Genomic DNA, 22,223 nt, shown 5'->3' on the forward strand with positions numbered 1-22,223 from the left:
TTGTTTATGTCAAGGGATCACCAGATTGGCTTCCTTTTTTTGGAGGAGAGCATCTTGGTTCTATTTGGGATGGCACGATTCATGCACGAGTGGATGTGCTTGTACAGTGCCTTAGTGTAGGATTCAGCAGTCAAACTTTCAGTTCCCATCTGCATGGGTGTCATGAAGTTTGTCACTTCTGACTTCAGTAGCATGAAGTTGGCTTTGGAGAAGTTTTTTACAGAGGTTTCCTTACTGGGGGGGTGGGGGGGGGATGTGGATGTCAAGGGTGATTAGCTTATGGTCAGACCTGACCAACGAGGGGGTGACCATAGGTGTGGAGCATCAATTTTCCATGTTGGTAATGACCAGGTCTAGGATACTGGAGCCCCTGGTGGGACTAAGGATTACTTGATCCAGGGCGTTGGAATTTATGAATTCCAAGAACTGTTGGGCAAAGGTGTTGGTACACAAGTAGTTTTCTCAGTTAATGGCAGGGTAGTTGAAATCACCCAGTATTAGGGTGTTTGGTTGTATCTTAATATTTTCCAGTATGTTTAGAAAGGTGTAGTGAGAATCTTGGGGCATGGTGGGGGATCGTTAGCAAGCTACAATTTGGATTGCAGTCTTAACTAGTGTTAGTTGCACCTGGAGAATTTCAGATGCATTGTGTTGGGCAACTAGCCTGGTGTTGTGAATATCCTTGGTGAATATGGACACTCCTCCACCTTTAGTGTTTCCGTCATGGTTTGGTGGCCTAAAAGCATGGTAAGAGTTGTAGCCTGGTATTGCAGGGGTACTCTCTGGAGCCTTGAACCAGGTCTCAGTTATTGCACAGGTATCGATGTTCTCCATTTTTAGGAGTGCCTCGATGGAGTGCATTTTGAGGTTTAGACTTCTAGCATTGAGTAGCATTACCTTCAGATTTTGCATGCGTGTACCTGTTATGGTGGTGGTTTTGTCCTTTGAACTTTGCCTGAAAAAGGCACTATAGGGGTGGCAAGAGCCTTAGCCAGTAACCTGAATCCCAGGGGCGACAGGTGCAGACCATCACTGGCAAAGCATCGTGGTTTGTCGATCATGTTGTCCCAGGCAGACAGATACTGGATCACCTCTGAATGACACCAGAAGCTTAGTCAATTGTTGAAGTAAATTATTTTGTCCTTATACTGTTGTATCATTCTGGGCTAAGGCAGGATGCTACTCAGGGCTAGGGTCATACCTGCCTGGGCCACGTGATCTGAGAGCTCTTCCATGTCTCTTTTCATGTAGTCCAGGGAGGTACGTCTCAAGTCATTCACTCCAACATGGACAATGACAGAGTCATATTTGTACTTGTTGTGGAGTGACTTGAGTGCACGCGTTATGTGGTGGATCCTGGCACCAGACAGGCAGCTGACTGTAATTTTCTCCTTGTCCAGCCTGGTGAGTGGGACATCAGTCTGCGTGACTATAGAGTCACCTATATCTAAAGTGTTCGGTACATTATCTTGCCTTAGGGGCTGTTGTTGGGTGGCACACTGGTGTTTTGAGCTATGTGACACTTTGGTTGTGAGTGGTGTTTGTTTGTGTTTCAGCTTCAGAGGTCCTTGTTGCTTGGGCAGGTTACTGTTAAGGCCCTCCACATATGTGGGTTTAGTGTTGCTATATGTGGGTGTTGATGGTGTGGGTATAGAAGGGCTATGTGTTGCTTGAGTTGTAGTGCTGGTGTTAACCATCTCCTCTTGACTGTTTAGCACAATCTTGGGTGGAAAGAGCTTTGCTTCCAGTTTGGCTATGTAAGTTCATCTCTTGCAGGTTGTAATGTTGGGTGGTAGGAGGAGAAGACTGTCTGTATACATGAGGCAATTGCTGCATTGCTCCAGTATGCCCAGATTCACCAGGTGGACAGGAGAAATCACCAGAGGCTGACCCTTGGACATGCCTGGTTTGGTGCTTTTTTTTGTAAAGTACAAAAGCTGTTTTCCCTTACCTTAGCAAGGTACTTTGCAATTATAGGCTGTTTAGTGCCTATGATTAATTTCTCCTTATTAACAAGGAGAGTTGAACGTTTGGTTCAGTTTAAGACTTCCTAGTGCTTTCCAGCAGGTTTTAAAGCAAGTGCTAGTCACAGGGATGCTTAAAGGTAAGATTAAAAAAAGTGGTTTATCCTAAACACTGCAGTGTGCACTAGAGGAGTTAGATGTGAAAGTAGGTAACTTAAGTTTACCTGTCTAAAAAGTTAAGTTTTAGTGGAGAGTCACTATTTTTAAAACAGCAAAATAGATTGAAAGGGGGTGGTCACTTTTGTATTCTGGTACTATGGAATACAGTAGCATGGCCAATAAATTTAAATAGTTGAAGGGGAGTGATTTCACAAAATGATAATTTTGTGCTTACTCACACACGCCAGTAAAAACAGAGAGGAAATGAGATATATAGTCAAATTAACATAAGGAGAAGGTAACTAGAAAAACAGTGGTGTTTAAGAACACTACAGTAACCGGGTGCAAGGGTGGAGAAAATTTTCTGCCTGAATCACAAGAGACAGAGCTGTAGTCTCTTTTCAAGTTTTAATATGCAGTTAAAAGCAGAATTCAAGTAAAACACAAGGTAAATAAAACAAATCACAGTATTCAAATCAGAAAAAGGCAATAAAGTAATACAACAAATAAAAAGCAAACTAACCTTTCCCTCACAGCAAAGTGTAGCAGAGTCTGGGTGAGCCTTTCTATGGAATAAAAATAAAACACAAGTTCATAGTTTGACATAAAAATAATTCAGACTTTTATTTGTATTTGAATCAGCAAGTATTTCTAACCTGTGTGCTGAACCACCCTGTGAAGTGTTGTTCCACCGTGTTACTGTGTGGACACCGCCTGTGTTATTTACATAAAATATAAAAAAATGCATCAATATCATCACTAAAAAAGTATAAATATCTGAAATGTGGTGATACTTAGATGCCAGATGGCAATGAGAGGTTTCCCTGCATTATGTAGCTTGCTTTCAGTTGATACCATGAAATACCACATGAAGTCCTTCTGGGTAATGTTATTAATGAGAATATTAATACAGTGCACATTCATAACTGGCAAAAAAAAACACACTGTATCACTTACTGATAACCTTATTTGTGTTACTAGCCATTCTGACCTGTGTGCTGACTTGTCCCAGTGAAAGGGTGTGCTACACTGTTATTATATTGACATTACCCCTAGTATAGACATAAAGAATGCAAATATACATAAATGTCTTATTTATTGGCAAACAAATCTAAATATCTTCAAAGTGGTAGTAGTCAGACACAAAGCAGCAATGAGAGGTTTCCAGTGTTATGAAAGCTTTCACTTAATATGTTGAAGCAGTAGCATAGCAAGGATAGGGCAAAGGGGCAATTGCCCTGGCTACAAAACATTAATGCTGCAATCAACAGTCTTGGAGTTTCTTTCTTTTTTGCAGAAATTTCAGTACAGAAAGGCACTTGAATTTGGCATTGTTTTTTCTTTTTTTGCTGTTTACTTGAAAAGGTGGGCACTTTGGACTGGCTGAATTATTATGGGATGCAGTAATTGGAAGTCCTTTTTGGGGAGGGGCATGGTTTTGGGGTTTGATTGGCTGCTGTAGGAAGCTAATTGGCTTCCTACAGTAATCCGAAAACATTTTTTTCTTTTTTTGTTTTTTGTTGAGAGCTGGTCATCGTGGATGTGGTGGTGCATGACTGGCTGTATTACTGTAGGAAGATCAGAAGACTGTTTTTTTTTTTTCACTTTTCCCTTGAAGAGCTGGGGGTGGGGGCATGTGGATTGGATACTGTACTGCAGGAAGCCAATCAGCTTTCTGCAGTTTGCAGAATTCCTTTTTTTTTTGCTCTTTAATTGGAGAGCTGAAGGGGTGGGGCACTAGTTCATGGGACAGACACAAGGCACTTGTTGAACCAGCTACTCCTCTGCCATATAGTATCACAAAATTATTTGCAAAGAAAACTATGTATACAAGTATTAACACTGTATACATTATTAATTTTGAATGACAAACCACAATATCTCACTTACTGACTAATTTTTGTCTTGGGCATTCCTGAACTTGGGCCTATGAAATGCTGTTCCACATTGCTTCCAAGTGGCTAAGAAATGAGCATAAATATAATATTTATGCACATCTTATTAGTAAACAATGCTGAAATATTTACAAAGTAGTGGTACTTAGAAATCATTGCTAAGTTGTCCAGCATTGTGTACTCTCTCATATGAAGCTGGGAAACATCTTCTGGCTACCATTGCAAAAGTAAAGGTTTTTACATGTCCTCTAGCAAATTAAGCAGAAGACGGCCCACTGCAATAACTTGTAACCTCTTTTTGCATAAATTCACAACATGAAATGTGTGGGAGGTAATGTGAGCATGTCACCAAATATAACATTCCAGAGTTGCAGTACTGGTATAAATACAATGCAACAGTACAATTTATGGTGATTTCTAATAATAAACCAACTGGCCAAAAAATGCACAATGTCAAGACCTCCTCTAAAATGTAATCTACTCCTTTTCCATGTATACAACAACAGTACCCATCAAAACCATTTAAAGCCAAAACACTTACTCCACTACATATTTCAACTTGTAACGGTCAGATGCATACACTGTCTTCCACTGCAACCCTCCCCAAACATAAAATTTTGCTAATCGATTACAGCCACTTCATTGTGTTCACTTCAGATGTCTGACTATAACCAAATGAATAAATAAATAAATAAATAATTTAACAGCAATGGTAATATTGCTCACCTCAAAAAATTAAAAACATGTTCTCAGAAGAAACATAACAAGCTGAAAGCTACATGCAATTATTCACTTCTCTGCTAAAATCAAACTTAAATGTTGCATTTCCAAACAAGAAAATTGCTACACTACAGTCATTAAAAACAACCCTTAGTTCTTCCTCATTCAGAAATAAAACATCCTACCCAAAATGTTGTTTTAAAGGCTGCTATTCTGTGTACCTGCAGATTTTAGGCTGGCAATATGAACCTGTGAGGTGCTGTGTAAGCACTACACTACAAGTTTTTGGTCAGAGATCTTGGGATATCAGAAACAGGATTCTGAGATGAAGTGATAATAATAATACATTTCATTTCATCAGGCCAATACATTCAAATCTAAAAGGTATTCAAATGTTCATTTTTATAAAAGCACACCAGCTTGATAATATAAAGTATTACTTCAGAAAGTGCCACTATACAGACCAGAACAGAAAATCAGAATTTTTTTGTCATGGAGACTCTAATGCTATTATTCAACAGGAATTGTGAGGGAAGCTACTAAAACCTGACCTTGCTTCATATGCTTGGGATGCTGCTAAAATGCCTATTGATAATATAAATGCTTCTTTGAGTCAGAAAAGAATTTCATGCAGAGAATCATGACAGGCAGCTGCCAACTGCATTTTAAAATGCTGGGTAATCAAAAGCAACAATGAAGGCTGTAATAACTTGTCTGCTGTAAAAGGTCATTGCCTTATAAACAGTCATAGCTCACATGAATCAAAATGCACCTCACTACTCCCAGTAAACTAATGGCTGCAGCTGCAAAACAAAAATGCACAAGCTTCTAAACCTCAAATTAATAATTATGCTGTTGCTTTCAGCTGCTTGGTTATGTTCTGCTGGATTAGGTTTGGTTATATATCTAATTTCAAAACAAAATAATAAAACTAAGATGCGCACACACATATACATACATGTACATACCTACATACATACATACATAAGATAGACTATTAAACAGGAGATCACAATACCTGTGAATAAGTGATGAATTGAGAAATGTATGTACTTTAATCTCTGTAAGCCTGCACAGCTATGAACAGAATGTTGAGAAACTAATCCAGCCAGTTTTATCCAGAGCTGCAGAAGTACTTCCCTGCCTAACTGGTACATCTTTTAGAGATGTCATTTGCCTGGATAGTTTAGAAAGACCATCTGGAAACAGTATAAGGAACATGACTGTAGGAGGCAGATGAAATTTTGTGAAATATACATAAAACAATTAAATAAATAAAAAGTAAGTTGGAGAACTGGTGCATAATGTATTAACTGTGCTGGTGGTATCTGCGGCGACATGCAGGAAAATGAGAGCACCCAAGTCCTGGAAGATCAACCAGATAGAAACAGTGAAGGCACAAAATTACACTTTTTATTATGAAAGGTATATGTATTTTTTGTATACTTAAATTAGCAGAATCATAGACCTTAGAGATCATGATTGCACATCTTTAAATATTGACAATGAGGAAATTCTTTTATGCAAAGTCAGGACTGTTCATAGAGGCTGTAGGTGCCAGAGGGAGGCTTACTTCTATGAACTCACACTGCAGGCATGAATCCGTGAATTACAAATATAACATTATAGGTGCAAAAGAGTTCAAATACAAAGTAGAATTTAATTGTACAAACATTTATGACAACATACACAAGAAGATGAATTCACTTTTAAAATCTTTGAAATGTTACATTAAAGTTATCATGGAGGAAACATAAATAATAGGGTAAAAATTAGGGAATCATTTAGATATTTACTTAAAAATTATGAAACTACCTTGAGTAAATTTAGAACAGAAATACATAGTTTTAGTGTTTCTGTACTATTTGTTTATTTTGTAAACTTGGGTTTAGTTAGGTATTTTGTTAATACAAGCTGAATTTATATTTATTAGGTGTTTGGGTAACTGGAAATAAACACAACACTCAGTTTTTCTCTCTTTTCAGAGTCTAGCTGCCATGGCAGTATGCCAGGAATTTTTTAGGTTTGACATTCTGGGCATAAAACAGTGGTTATGAAATGTGTAAGACTTTACTATTATGTAATAAGTTAACTCTGAGAAGTCACACTCTAAACTGAGATTGGGTACAAGAAGAAGAGATTTCTCTTAATCATTCCTTCAGTATTTTCTGAAAATGGCATTGCCAGCAAAACATACCCAGTCATAACTATCAAAACTAACTAAAATATACTAAACATACAACTAAATGTTAAAATTAACAAGTCCTAATCAAGTCATTAGAAAACACTACTCCTATATAAACAATGCAGAATAAATGGATAAATACATGGAGTCTGCTTTATATGATATATAAAATATATTGTCCTACAGTATTGGGGAGCTTGGATTGTAATTCATTCCCTAAAACACCAGAATCTTATATATATTTTGTATGCATGTACCTAGACAGAAAATTAGAAACAGCACAATCATTTAACAAAAAACTATTTAGTAAAAGATTTCATCCACCAAATAAATGGACTTCTTCAGAACACTGCAAAGCAACTATACAAAGTGTTAAAATATACACCGATATAACTTAACCTTTAAATCCCCTAATCAGAAAGAATAAACTCACCATTAAAACATAATTAAAAAATACACATATAACATCAATCTACCTATTTAAAAACTAGGGTTGCCACCTTTTGTTGTGGCTAAAACAGGAGCAAGGCCACACCCCTCACATCACACGTAACCTGCCCATTTCTGCCCCCTCTATGGTTCATGTTCTACTTATTTTGTGACATCTTTATGACATCAGCTGATGGGGAAAACCCTCTTTTTCCATTCCTGATGCCTGCTTCTTGCCAATTTACTATGCTTTTCTGTAAAAAAAGCATACTAAATCTGTTGATTTAACAAACTCTGATAATCTGTTTCTTTTTTGAAACAGAATACCAGAGTTTGTTCAGTGATTTCCAGACTATGGGACAATCAAACAGAGAGGTGGCAACCCTATTTAAAACTAATAAACTCCGCTATTTAAAATTTCCATTTTTTTAAAAAATGTGATGTTTATTGCTGCATTTAAACCAAATAAATGATCAGCTTGTAACCATAATTGCCAAAGCACGTCTTTCCATTCCACACACAGACACATACTCACAAAAACACACACACATGTACACACACATGTACACACACACACACACACACACACACATGTACACACACACACACACACACACACACACACACACACACACACACACACACACACACACACACACACACACACACACACACACACACACGCACACACGCACACACGCACACACGCACACACACACACACACACACACACATGCACAAAGTGTCCAAGGAACCCGATAATTCTGCTATATAAGCAATTTCATCTGTAAACTGGACAATGTAAACTGGACTTCTTTAATCAAATCACAGAAAAAATAAATTTGAAATTTGACAATATTGGCAAACAAATCTAACATCTCCTAAAAGTCAACAGTGTTCAAAAGAGTGTGGAAGGGGTATTATAACAGTGCCTCTTCAACAGGCATAAACCTTTATGATTTAAAGGACCAATCAGAAACTATAAAATATGGGCTCATAAGAGTTGCTGTGGGAGTGGATGGTCCAGTGATTGACTATCCAATCCAGTTATAGCTAGTAAGATGGACAGCCAATCAGATTTGAGGAATCTAAGTCTGGTATTTGTATGCTGTATTGGTGGAGCGCTCCTTTCAAATCAGTTGTGCTACTGCTGAGTCTGCGCATGCACTGAGGAACAAAGAGGTCATCATTTACATAATTTAACATATGCATCAGGAGAAACATCCTAAGGATTGTTATAGATACCTAATCTAATAAGAGAGAAATTGTTGGAGAAATGAAGTGAAAGTAGGGAAGGGAGAGAGGGTGGTTTTTATATGAAAATGTTGTCCCTAAGGCTAGCAGATGAAACATATACAATTTTGAGGTGTATGATGGGAAATAAGCGCCTTCCAAGAGTAGAGTGGAAAGGAGTGATTGCAGTGTCAGTGATCTATTTCAACAAAAGGACCTGTGGAGAAGAGGACTGTATTTCCAAAGAGTCATGTATGCATAAACCAGGGCAAGAGTGGTGAGTATCAGAAATTCTAAAGTATTGAAAAACTCGGGAAATAACACTAAGAAGCTAACAGTCAAAATGTGAGCTATAGGAAAGTTACCTCCCTAAGGAATCATGTTAAATGTGATTTTATGCCTTAGAAGAAAACAAATGGTAATATATATTTTATTGAAATGACTGGGACTGGTTTATATTCTGGGAGGCAATGGCTGGCCAAAAGGACACCTCAACAGAGTTGATCTGCTGTCTAGGGAGATCAAAAGAAGAAAGATCCATAACAGGAAAAGCAAAATCACAGATGAGGAGGGCCATTCCTGGGAAGTGCACTAGTATATGCTCCGTATACTGTTGTGTAGACATCCTTAGTGTGGGGGGGGGGGGCAAATACACTGAAAATGTAAAGAGCTCTGTGCTTTTATGTATTTCTTCCTGTTTTAAGCCTGCACATACCATAGAAGTATGGTCTGAAAGATGCATTGGCTCTGCCAAATTCAAAGTGTTAATGTAAACATTCGCACATATCTGAGGCATCTGCACTGACACACATTCCACTTCACAGGGTCATGGGTTCATACTAGGCTAATGACCACCACAGTCTTTACAATCCTAGCTAAGCAACCCAACCCAGTTTTGTCCCCAAGTTCCTTGGAAGACTATATGATGGGGTATGTTAGTAAAGATGTAGATAATCCTTATGTGGGAGGGTATGTTAGTAGGGCATTAACTTAATTACTGTCAACCTCTGTCCATCAGAGATATGGGGGTCAGACCAGGGGTGAATTTGTGATTTCCCATCCATTGATCAAGGTTTCTCTTGAATAGGGTCAGGGATTAACTCTGCTTCATGTAGATGGGGAGCTTATTCTATACCATGTGAATCCTTTGCCTTAGTATGCATTTCATTAAACTATTATTTTAAATTAATTTGATGGAATGTAGACCAAGGCTTTTTACATCAAGTTGTACTTTTGTAGATTCAAAAGCAGTTTAATAACATTGGTAGCTTGTGACTTCAAAGCAGGAGACTGCTAGAGGCAACTGAATGGGTTGGGCCAACTGTGATGGGATGGAGCTAAATTGTGGCAGTAAATGTTTGACTTTGATCATAAAAAGCTGGGATAAGTTACTTTGTTCCACATGCTGTATCAGTACCCACTTAGTATAATCAATTTATTTACCATTTGAACCACAGATATTACACTGTGAGCAAATAAAATGCATTAATAATGGTCATAGAAATATATTTCAGCTTATTTTATTCAAACCCACACTAGTCCTGCCATGACATATCAATAATTATTTAACTGTGGTCAAATGACAGTAGATGCTAGTCAGTTTCATCCATAGACCACCTTCTTAGCAACTGGTTACAGCAACTTTCTTGAATATGCACACCTCAGATGTCTGATTATGTTAAAACAAGTGAATCAGTTTGTAAATGATGTCCACAGTAACATATTTCAGCTCACTGGTATCAGGCACATACAACCCTGCATACCACCCTGTACACACAGACGCAGGTAGGCAGACAGACAGACACTCACACACACACACACACACACACACACACACACACACACACACACACACACACACACACACACATGCATACGCGTGCACACACACACACACACACACACACACACACACACACACACACACACACACACACACACACACACACACACAGATTCCTGCTGCTATATTATCTTTTCTCACCTCAGATGCCAAACTGTGATTAAATTAATAAACAATTATAAAATAACCATGTTGTCATCCAACATTTATGGTAAAATGCATTGAAGTCCCTGGGAATACACACACATACATAGATATGTCCACCTATTACAACCACTATAATGCCTGTGTCTGCCTCATAATGTCTGTGAACAAATGAATGAATATATCATAAACAATGTCCACAGATATGAATTTCAGCTCACTGCTGTGGGATGCATATAGTGCTTTCTATTGCACCCACACACATGCATGCGCCAACCACTTGCAACCATCTTAAAAACTGTGTAAATCTCAGATGCCTGATTGTAATCAATTGAATGAATAAATAAATAATAAGCACAGCAATTTATTTCAGCCTGAAGCTGTCAAAAACAATTATAGTGCAATGAATTGCAAACACCTGATTTGTGTTAACACAAATGCACGTATACACACACACACACACACACACACACACACACACACACACACTTGAAATTTGACAATACTGTCAAACAAATCTAACATCTCCTAAAAGTCAACAGTGTTCAAAAGAGTGTGGAAGGGGTATTATAACAGTGCCTCTTCAACAGGCATAAACCTTTATGATTTAAAGGACCAATCAGAAACTATAAAATATGGGCTCATAAGAGTTGCTGTGGGAGTGGATGGTCCAGTGATTGACTATCCAATCCAGTCATAGCTAGTAAGATGGACAGCCAATCAGATTTGAGGAATCTAAGTCTGGTATTTGTATGCTGTATTGGTGGAGGGCTCCTTTCAAATCAGTTGTGCTACTGCTGAGTCTGCGCATGCATTGAGGAACAAAGAGGTCATAATTTACATAATTTAACATATGCATCAGGAGAAACATCCTAAGGATTGTTATAGATACCTAATCTAATAAGAGAGAAATTGTTGGAGAAATTAAGTGAAGGTAGGGAAGGGAGAGAGGGTGGTCTTTATATGAAAATGTTGTCCCTAAGGCTAGCAGATGAAACATATACAATTTTGAGGTGTATGATGGGAGATAAGTGCCTTCCAAGAGTAGAGTGGAAAGGAGTGATCGCAGTGTCAGTGATCTATTTCAACAAAAGGACCTGTGGAGAAGAGGACTGTATTTCCAAAGAGTCATGTATGCATAAACCAGGGCAAGACTGGTGAGTATCAGAAATTCTAAAGTATTGAAAAAACTCGAGAAATAACACTAAGAAGCTAACAGTCAAAATGTGAGCTATAGGAAAGTTACCTCCCTAAGGAATCATGTTAAATGTGATCTTATGCCTTAGAAGAAAACAAATGGTAATATATATTTTATTGAAATGACTGGGACTGGTTTATATTCTGGGAGGCAATGGTTGGCCCAAAGGACACCTCAACAGAGTTGATCTGCTTTCTAGGGAGATCAAAAGAAGAAAGATCCATAACAGGAAAAGCAAAATCACAGATGAGGAGGGCCATTCCTGGGAAGTTCACTAGTACATGCTCCGTATACTGTTGTGTAGACGTCCTTAGTGTGTGTGTGTGTGTGGGGGGGGAATACACTGAAAATGTAAAGAGCTCTGTGCTTTTATGAATTTCTTCCTGTTTTAAGCCTGTACATACCATAGAAGTATGGTCTGAAAGATGCACTGGCTCTGCCAAATTCAAAGTGTTAATGTAAACATTTGCACATATCTGAGGCATCTGCACTGACACACATTCCACTTCACAGGGTCATGGGTTCATACTAGGCTAATGACCACCACAGTTTTTACAATCCTAGCTAAGCAACCCAACCCAGTTTTGTCCCCAAGTTCCTTGGATGACTATATGATGGGGTATGTTAGTAAAGATGCAGATAATTCTTATGTGGGAGGGTATGTTAGTTGGGCATTAACTTAATTACTGTCAACCTCTGTCCATCAGAGATATGGGGGTCAGACCAGGGGTGAATTTGTGATTTCCCATCCATTGATCAAGGTTTCTCTTGAATAGGGTTAGGGATGAACTCTGCTTCATGTAGATGGGGAGCTTATTCTATACCATGTGAATCCTTTGCCTTAGTATGCATTTCATTAAACTATTATTTTAAATTAATTTGATGGAATGTAGACCAAGGGCTTTTTACATCAAGTTGTACTTTTGTAGATTCAAAAGCAGTTTAATAACATTGGTAGCTCGTGACTTCAAAGCAGGAGACTGCTAAAAGCAACTGAATGGGTTGGGCCAACTGTGATGAGATGGAGCTAAATTGTGGCAGTAAATGTTTGACTTTGATCATAAAAAGCTGGGATAAGTTACTTTTTTCCGCATGCTGTATCAGTACCCACTTAGTATAATCAATTTATTTACCATTTGAACCACAGATATTACACTGTGAGCAAATAAAATGCATTAATAATGGTCACAGAAATATATTTCAGCTTGTTTTATTCAAGCCCACACTAGTCCTGCCATGACATATCAATAATTATTTAACTGTGGTCAAATGACAGTAGATGCTAGTCAGTTTCATCCATAGACCACCTTCTTAGCAACTGGTTACAGCAACTTTCTTGAATATGCACACCTCAGATGTCTAATTATGTTAAAACAAGTGAATCAGTTTGTAAATGATGTCCACAGTAACATATTTCAGCTCACTGGTATCAGGCACATTCAACCCTGCATACCACCCTGTACACACAGACGCAGATAGACAGACAGACAGACAGACACTCACACACACACACACACACACACACACACACACACACACACACACACACACACACACACATGCTCGCACACACACATACACACACACACACACACACACACACACACACACACACACACACACACACACACATACACACACAGATTCCTGCTGCTATATTATCTTTTCTCACCTCAGATGCCAAACTGTGATTAAATTAATAAACAATTATAAAATAACCATGTTGTCATCCAACATTTATGGTAAAATGCATTGAAGTCCCTGGGAATACACACACATACATAGATATGTCCACCTATTACAACCACTATAATGCCTGTGTCTGCCTCATAATGTCTGTGAACAAATGAATGAATATATCGTAAACAATGTCCACAGATATGAATTTCAGCTCACTGCTGTGGGATGCATATAGTGCTTTCTATTGCACCCGCACACATGCATGCGCCAACCACTTGCAACCACCTTAAAAACTGTGTAAATCTCAGATGCCTGATTGTAATCAATTGAATTAATAAATAAATAATAAGCACAGCAATTTATTTCAGCCTGAAGCTGTCAAAAACAATTATAGTGCAATGAATTGCAAACACCTGATTTGTGTTAGCAAAAATGCACGTATATATATATATATATATATATATATATATATATATATACACACACACACACACACACACACACACACACACACACACTCACCCACACACACACAAACACACACACATATGCACACCCAGATTCAAGTGAATTACAGCCACTATATTGACTTTTTGCACATCAAATGTCAAATTGTGATCAAATGAATAAATAAATAGATTAATAAATAATGGCCACGGTAATACATTTCAAGTTGTTGCTCCCAGACATATAGAGTACAATGCATAGCAATTCCCCTGTATGTGCATGTGTGCGCACGCGCACACACACACACACACACACACACACACACACACACACACACACACGCAATATTAACTCAACTCAGATTAAAATACATATATCATTCTATAGGCTAACTGGTAGTGGTAGTTCAACAGAAATCACAAGTCATTACCAACACAAATCACTGATAATTGGGTAATTTTAAAACTGTATTTAATAAAAAATAACCCTCAAAATGTTTGTGCAGGATGCATGTTTGGGACAGAGCTCTGCTCTGGCTAGGTTACAATTTTATGTTCTAAAGGAGAGGCTTCTTTCAGCTATATGGAAGCTGAACAAGGAGTGCTATGTATGGGCATAATGACTACTTAGCATTTACTAGACAGAAGCAGGCTCCTTGTGTCAACATGCATGGGAACAAAAGCACTTGTTGAGTACAAAGAATCATTATTTTTATGAGAGAATAATCTATAATAACAGTGACAAGCACAAACTTTTCAAAGTTGAGACAGCAGGTGGCAGCCAGCAGTTGTTTATAACAAATGCAGCTTCAGTACAGGGAAAGAGAGGCACCTCCCCAATGTTCAGGAGCAGTGTAAAAGGCAAGTGCCGAGTCTATAACTAAGGAAGGAATGACTACGCAAGTAATCAGACACCCTTCTGTAAAACTGCAATATATATGAAGAATTTCAGACTTTAAGTACTTATGGATGTGAGATTTCATGAACTATATTAAAACTGTATATCTAAAGTGATGTGACTGTTTTGCTGGTGAACTTAAATAAGACAGTGCATGCACTTTCTTGCTCACATCACATATAGGTTTCAGTAGCTACAGATCTGAGTTATGGGGTCTGTTAACATTTACTTTTCTTCTGGCAATGAACTAAGTACTTCTCTTCTCTCCTCAGCAAATAATATAAAGGAACTGATGGTGCTAGCTTAGCCTTTGTTTGGTCATTTGATTCAGGCATTCTGGGGCTTGTCTCAGCCATCAGCCAAGGAGATAGGAGTGAGCAGTCCTGATGCTGATCTGTTGATTATTCCTACTCTAACAGGGCCTGAAGAGTAGTAATGGCTGCCACAGAAATGAGAACTATGCTAATGCCATTAAATGGTTTAATGATTTTCAGTTCAGCTATTAAAGTTTTTTCCATACCATGTAAAATTAGTCATTGGAGGGTTTTACAAACTCCCTGAACTGCTAGAAAAGTCAATTCATATTTAAAAAAAATGTTATTTACCCAGCTGTAAATTTCTCTCACTGTTTAAACCTTTTTTAATTACATTTCAGAAACCCTGCAGTTATTGCGAATTACTTTTAAGTATACTGACTACATCTGATTTTATGTCATCATAGCCAGCAGTAGACACCCATGGTACCTGACGCTGTGGGGGTCCCCGGTCACCTTTGAATGTGAGTGGGGCCCCCACTAAAACTGTCAGTAGTTAGTGGAAAAGAAAATATATATATTAATTCCCTGAATATCTGTTTTATCCTAAACAGCATTGCACTATAACCCTGATTAGGATAAAGTTGGTTATCATGAATTAATATGAGGTAAGCACTCTCAAAAACGTCAACCTAGAACAACTGATCTCAGTGCTGGGGTTTTAAAAAGCACAGATGGTCTCAATCTTAAAGGATGTTTTTGTCTTTCAAACAGACACAATACTGACAGGACAAGGACACCAGATACAATAACACTAACTTCTTTAATTCTGGAAAGACAAACATAATGCAGGATCAAAGGTACAAAACCAAGCCCACTTTTTAAATATTACTGTAATTCACTTAAAATTTAACAGACTTAGCATCAACATGCATAATGTCTGTCAATACTGACTGACCAGAAACCTGAGTGACTTACTAGAAAATCAAGAATTTGTGCAGGGACAGGAAAAATATGGGCCAAAATCAGTGACATTATGTGATATCAGTGACAGTGACAAGCATGTGTTCCTTCTTGAATGGAATTCTTGCTAGGGTTACCAACTGCATCTCTTTATAAAGGACTGTCCCTGTTTGTGCAGCTGGGTTCTGTAAAAATCATGAAATATGTCCACTGTCCTGAGATTTTAAGACTAATAAAGTTTCCTTGAATAACTGCATAAAACAATTATTTTGTCTATGAATTATCTTAATATTATATGAAAGAGCATAAACAACTCAAATTCTACAAGCGTAACTTTTTATTCTGACAAAAAAGTGAAATCCAGTCCTTTGCATTGGTTGCGAGTATGGTTTTGGTTTAGTGTGCAAAATCATACATCAGTATAAAAATGTCATACTTCTGGCATGTGAAGAAGTGGCAAACCATGTTCTCAGTGAGGTGAATGTATACAAAGGTCAGTGATTTAGTGTGGCAGTAGTAGTGGCAGACAATGCCTGCAATTTGTGTGTGGGTGGGGGGAGTGGGGGAGATGGTTGCAGTTTTATGAGAAACAAATTAACAAATTGGTCATAATTTCTTTTTGTCTCTATTGTGTGTGGGGGGAGGTGATTACCATGTACTGATGAGTAACAAGCTGGCCATAATTTCTTTCACTTACCATCACAAACACAGGCCTTGCACATTATAGCTGGCTATCTTTGATGGTTTGGCAGGTATAAGATGTGTATGAAAGCAACTGCTCATTGACACAATGGAAGAGTGTGTAGCTTTACCATTTCCCAATACTTTCCTCTGCTTGAGTTCTTGGCTGACTTTTTTTTATGTGGAGTCTGTATGACTTCCCTGTCTCTTAATGGGATTACCCATTTGCTCTGTTTTCCTCCTGTACCCCAAAGATAGACTATATGTAAAATGGCATTCCTTCATTATCTATAAAGCTCAGCATGCAGCATGTGCATGTGTTTGTATGCATGTGTATATGTATGCATTTGTGTGTGTGTGTGTGTGTGTGTGTGTGTGTGTGTGTGTGTGTGTGTGTGTGTGTGTGTGTGTGTGTGTTTGTGGGCCCGCATGCATGTGTGTCTGTGTGCAAAAATATCACTGATTTGTATCTGTGAACGCATGCAGTAATGCTGAGCATAAACATAACTATTCTGGGTAGTAGTAAAAATGCTGTTAACAAGTCATTTTTTCAAAAATAAGGCAAAAAATGACATCACAGAATATCCAGACCCTTAGAATATCTATGGATCTGAGGGCCCCATACTCCAGATTGTATAAATGGATCATGAAATGAACATATTTGTGACCTCTGCCCTCAACCCTGCCTCTTCTAAAACCAATCCTGCTTACAGTTGAGAAGGTTGGTATAGCTTGTGTAGTAGACTAGGGATAGTCGTAGTCCTTATTTTTATAATTTTTCTCACAAACATCAGAGGTGAGCACAGAAGGTCATTATAGAGTGTTTGAAAACTGGGAAAGTATGGTCATTTTTTCTTTAAATTTCATCATAATCCTCAGAGGTATGTATAGAATGTTCTTTAGCTTGTGTTGGGGTTGGGTTTAGTGTCGTGATTATTTATTTTATTTCTCTGACAGACCTACGAGGTATGCAAAGAAGGTCACTAAAGCTTGTGTAGGGGCAGTGTACTGTCTAGGAGCAACACATTAGAATACATTACTGTGATCATTGCTTTTTTTTTTTCACTTTCCTCACAATCAGTCATCAGACATGTACATAGGTGGCTGTCATTTAGGAGTAGGACAAGGAAGCATGCTGTTTATATATATCTGGCAGCAACAGGTTGAAATATGTTACTGCAAACTGCATTCTATTTGTTCTTTCAGTTTTGCAATTGTTTCACATCAGTGGGATACACAGAAGGTGACTACCTTTTACTGGTAGGGATGAGGAGGCATGCTAAGTATATATATATATATATATATATATATATATATATATATATATATATATCTTACAGCAGTCACTTGAAATTTATTACTAAATGAACTTCTGCCTTCACTTTTATCTCAGTCTAACATTAGTGGGATGCACAGAAGGTCTATCTTTTGGGCTCGGAATAAGAAGATTGACAGTATTCCTGGATTGGATTTATGTATACTCCCAAACATTTGTCTGGTCAGATTATTGTGTGCTACTGCTTTGTTGGCTTTGAAAATTAAGCAACAGATACAATTTACTTCTTCCTTGAATAAAAAAGTTGTCTGAATTTTTTTCCTTTCTCATGATTTTTAATGAAAAGTCTGAAAAAATGTTCTAAAATGCACCTCAGAATGTTCGGAACCCTGACTTAATTCAACTATTTTCTTCACAGTTATTACTATGCAGTCTTACCAATGCAGGATATGTTGAAAAGGTTCAAGAAAAGTGAAGGTGAAGACTAACACTGAATTTTTTCCTGTTTCATGAGTTTTGTTCAGGCAATCACTGGATGATAAAGATTTTTAGAAAAAATGCAAGTTAAATCATCCAGAAATAAATGGCTTCTAGAAAAAGTTGAAGAGTAAGGCAAAATGAGAGAAATAGATGAAATTTATGTTGTGAGTTGGCCAGGATGGGGAGAAGACAGTGGGAATGCACTCAGGAATGTGTGTAGGGGGCAGTAGGCAGTGGGGAGAAGCCAAGGAGCCATTCACCTAGGGCACCATTTCACCTAAAGACTGTCCTGTACATAAGATTCTTGTAATGTAATATCATTGTAACTAAATGCCAGTCACTATAACTGTCTCTCTGTGAGATGAGTCAACTTGATATAGTATATAAGCTTGTCATAGTGTAAGAGCATTGTAACTAAAGCTCAGTCTGTGCATATAACTCACAAAGCATTGTAGAATGCAGTAAAATGTTACATAGGAGGATTGGTGGTGATAGGGTGCTACTTAGACTGGAAGAGACCAGGTGCCCCATGACTTGACACTTGCTGGGGCCCCCAAAATGCTAACACCAGTCCTGTATGCTATTCCTTTAATATCATAAGGTTATCTGCTATTGGTAAGGTTGAATCAAGATCAGCAACCATGAAGTAAATGGGAAATAACTCAGATGAAGTCTGGGTTCTAGTCTTCTAACACTGAAGATAGAATTCAGTATTCTCTAACTCATAGTGGTCTTCAAACTATAGTAAAGTGTTAATGCTATACAGTCAGTTACTGAATGTGAAAGGAGTGAGCTGGAAGGTTTTACATTTATACATCTCTATATGTACAAGAGAATGCTTGTTGGGTTTGTTTCCAAGGAAATATGTGTAGCATTTTATCAAACAAGTAGAACCATATGGAGAAATTTCCTGAATTTTATGGGACGCTTGAAAGGTAATTGTTTATTTCACATTGAGACTAAACTGAGTTGTCAGTGTTACTGGGAGAGAAGGCCACTAGACAGATAGTTGTTATACAGTCAGGGTCTAAGAGTGAATTAGTAATTATAACAAGCAATTTTACTGCTCTTTCTTAGACCATTAATGATATTTCAAAACCCAGCAAAAAGGTAAAAAATATTTGTTCCATTGAAAATATATAAACCTCCAATTGTAGCTTTACAGAAAACAGATAAAACAGAGTACAGCTAGATGGAATATAATGGCTATCAAGTAAGAACAGTGGCAAGCTACATGTGAACCCATATAAGTGGTGCGCATTTGTTGCTTATCAAATTCTTTTCTCTGATACAGAGGATGTTACTGAAGATAATAAATGAAGGTGCACGGCAGTAAAAGACTGATGATAGGAGTACTACCTGACTATTGTCTTAGTGTACTTCCAAGTTACAGTGCATCAGACAGAGGTTCTTAGTATACTTCCTAGTTACAGTGCATCAGACAGAGGTTCTTAGTATACTTCCTAGTTACAGTGCATCAGACAGAGGTTCTTAGTGTACTTCCAAGTTACAGTGCATCAGACAGAGGCTCTTAGTGTACCTCCTAGTTACAGTGCATCAGCCAGAGGCTCTTAGTGTACCTCCTAGTTACAGTGCGTCAGACAGAGGATCTTAGTGTACTTCAAAGTTACAGTGCATCAGACAGAGGTTCTTAGTGTACTTCCAAGTTACAGTGCATCAGACAGAGGTTCTTAGTGTACTTCCTAGCTACAGTGCATCAGACAGAGGTTCTTAGTGTACTTTCAAGTTACAGTGCATCAGACAGAGGTTCTTAGTATACTTCCTAGTTACAGTGCGAGGTTCTTAGTATACTTCCTAGTTACAGTGCATCAGACAGAGGTTCTTAGTGTACTTCCAAGTTACAGTGCATCAGCCAGAGGCTCTTAGTGTACCTCCTAGTTACAGTGCATCAGCCAGAGGCTCTTAGTGTACCTCCTAGTTACAGTGCGTCAGACAGAGGATCTTAGTGTACTTCCAAGTTACAGTGCATCAGACAGAGGTTCTTAGTGTACTTCCAAGTTACAGTGCATCAGACAGAGGTTCTTAGTGTACTTCCTAGCTACAGTGCATCAGACAGAGGTTCTTAGTGTACTTCCAAGTTACAGTGCATCAGACAGAGGTTCTTAGTGTACTTCCTATACAGCACATCAGACAGAGGTTCTTAGTGTACTTCCAAGTTACAGTGCATCAGACAGAGGTAAAGGCTATAATGACAAAACTGATTGCCTTCTGTCAAGGATTAGCACTACCTGTGGGGAAAATGATTTTGATATTACAGTCAATGGAGGTTGATAGTAACCTTAGAAGAGTACGTTTTTGTCAGGTACTAAAATATACTTTTACTCTTATTGTAAGATTTTTGGTCTTCTAAGGACTTACATATTGTTGCAAGCTGGAAGGGAGGTAAATAACTTTGTTTACTACTCTCCTAAATTTTCTCTTTAGTTTTGACTAGGTACAGTATACTTATAAAGTATGGATGTCATTTAGGTCTATTACTCTCTTCAGATCACACCCCAGTGGCATTAGAAATGAGCAGAGGGGCAGATGGGTATGCTCATAGGTACTGGCAATTCTCACTCTGTACGTCAATAAAGACTTAATTTAAAAGACAGTGTGTAAAATCTTTAAAGGCTCGACTGGAGTTAGGAAAGGATTTGCAATAAGGGGAGTGGGCAGGATCGAGGCTGAATATGAATGTAATATTCACAAGAAATTAGAAGAGAATGCAGAACAAGATAAAAGATGTAGGGCGTACTAAAAATTATCAAGCAAAGTTATCCTAGTTGACAGGGGATGAAAGAGTGCAATACAATAAAGCAAAACAGGAAATGGAGGAGTATTTTGAGTGGCTGCAACAACTTCAAGGAAGACCCTTAGGAAGGTTTGTATTTTAATACCAGTCTCCAAACATCAATATCAATAGCACTTTAGCTAAGGCATGAGGTGGTGGCAAGGGCAACCATAAGGTCAAAGACACCCAAAAGAAGTATTATTGACATTAAAGGATACTGTGGGAAACTGTATCAAGCAGTTAACACAGATGACTAAGAGCTAATGTTGGCTTTCCTGGGCAAGGTTGAGGTTACTAAATTAGAAACTGAATGTGATATATAATTTCTTAGACCAGTAACTATTGAAGAACTAAAGATGGTAGTCTCTGAGCAATATTCAGACAAGTCACCACAGTCAGATGGGATCCGTTTAGTTGTATGGATGTTGGGCATGGGTAACATAGGGCCACTTTGGGTGAAACTAATGAATGCCTTCATTCTTGGCAGAGAGGTTCCCTGGAAATGGACAGAGGCAGTTGTCTCTGTGATCTTAAACAAATAGAAGGTCACTGAACGTTCATCTGCTACAGACAAATCTCTGTGCTGAATCATGATTATAAGCTATTCATGGCTATTTTATCTAAAAAGGTAGTGTGGGTATGTGGGAGGAGCCACAGACATGTGACAATATTGTCAAGACCCTAATGCTGATACAGGTTACACAGCTTAACAAAACTGTACAATTACTACTAAGTCTTGAAGGAGAAAATGCATTTGACACCAGTATAGAAGCTTTATTTATTTTATGTTCTAATGAGAATGGCATTCCTAGAAAGATATGTTAATTTATTACAAGAAATTTTGGGGGGGGTTCCTTGGCCCAGCTTAAGATTTCTGCAATGATGTCTGACCAATTTCAATTGTCTAAAAAGACCCATCAGAGCTATCCCATGTTGCCTCTTCATTTTCCCTAAACTTTTATCATTTTACATTAGACAAAA

This window comes from Protopterus annectens, chromosome 3.part0 (genome assembly GCF_019279795.1).
Source record: "Protopterus annectens isolate FY-2018-M chromosome 3.part0, PAN1.0, whole genome shotgun sequence".
NCBI lineage: Eukaryota > Metazoa > Chordata > Ceratodontiformes > Protopteridae > Protopterus > Protopterus annectens.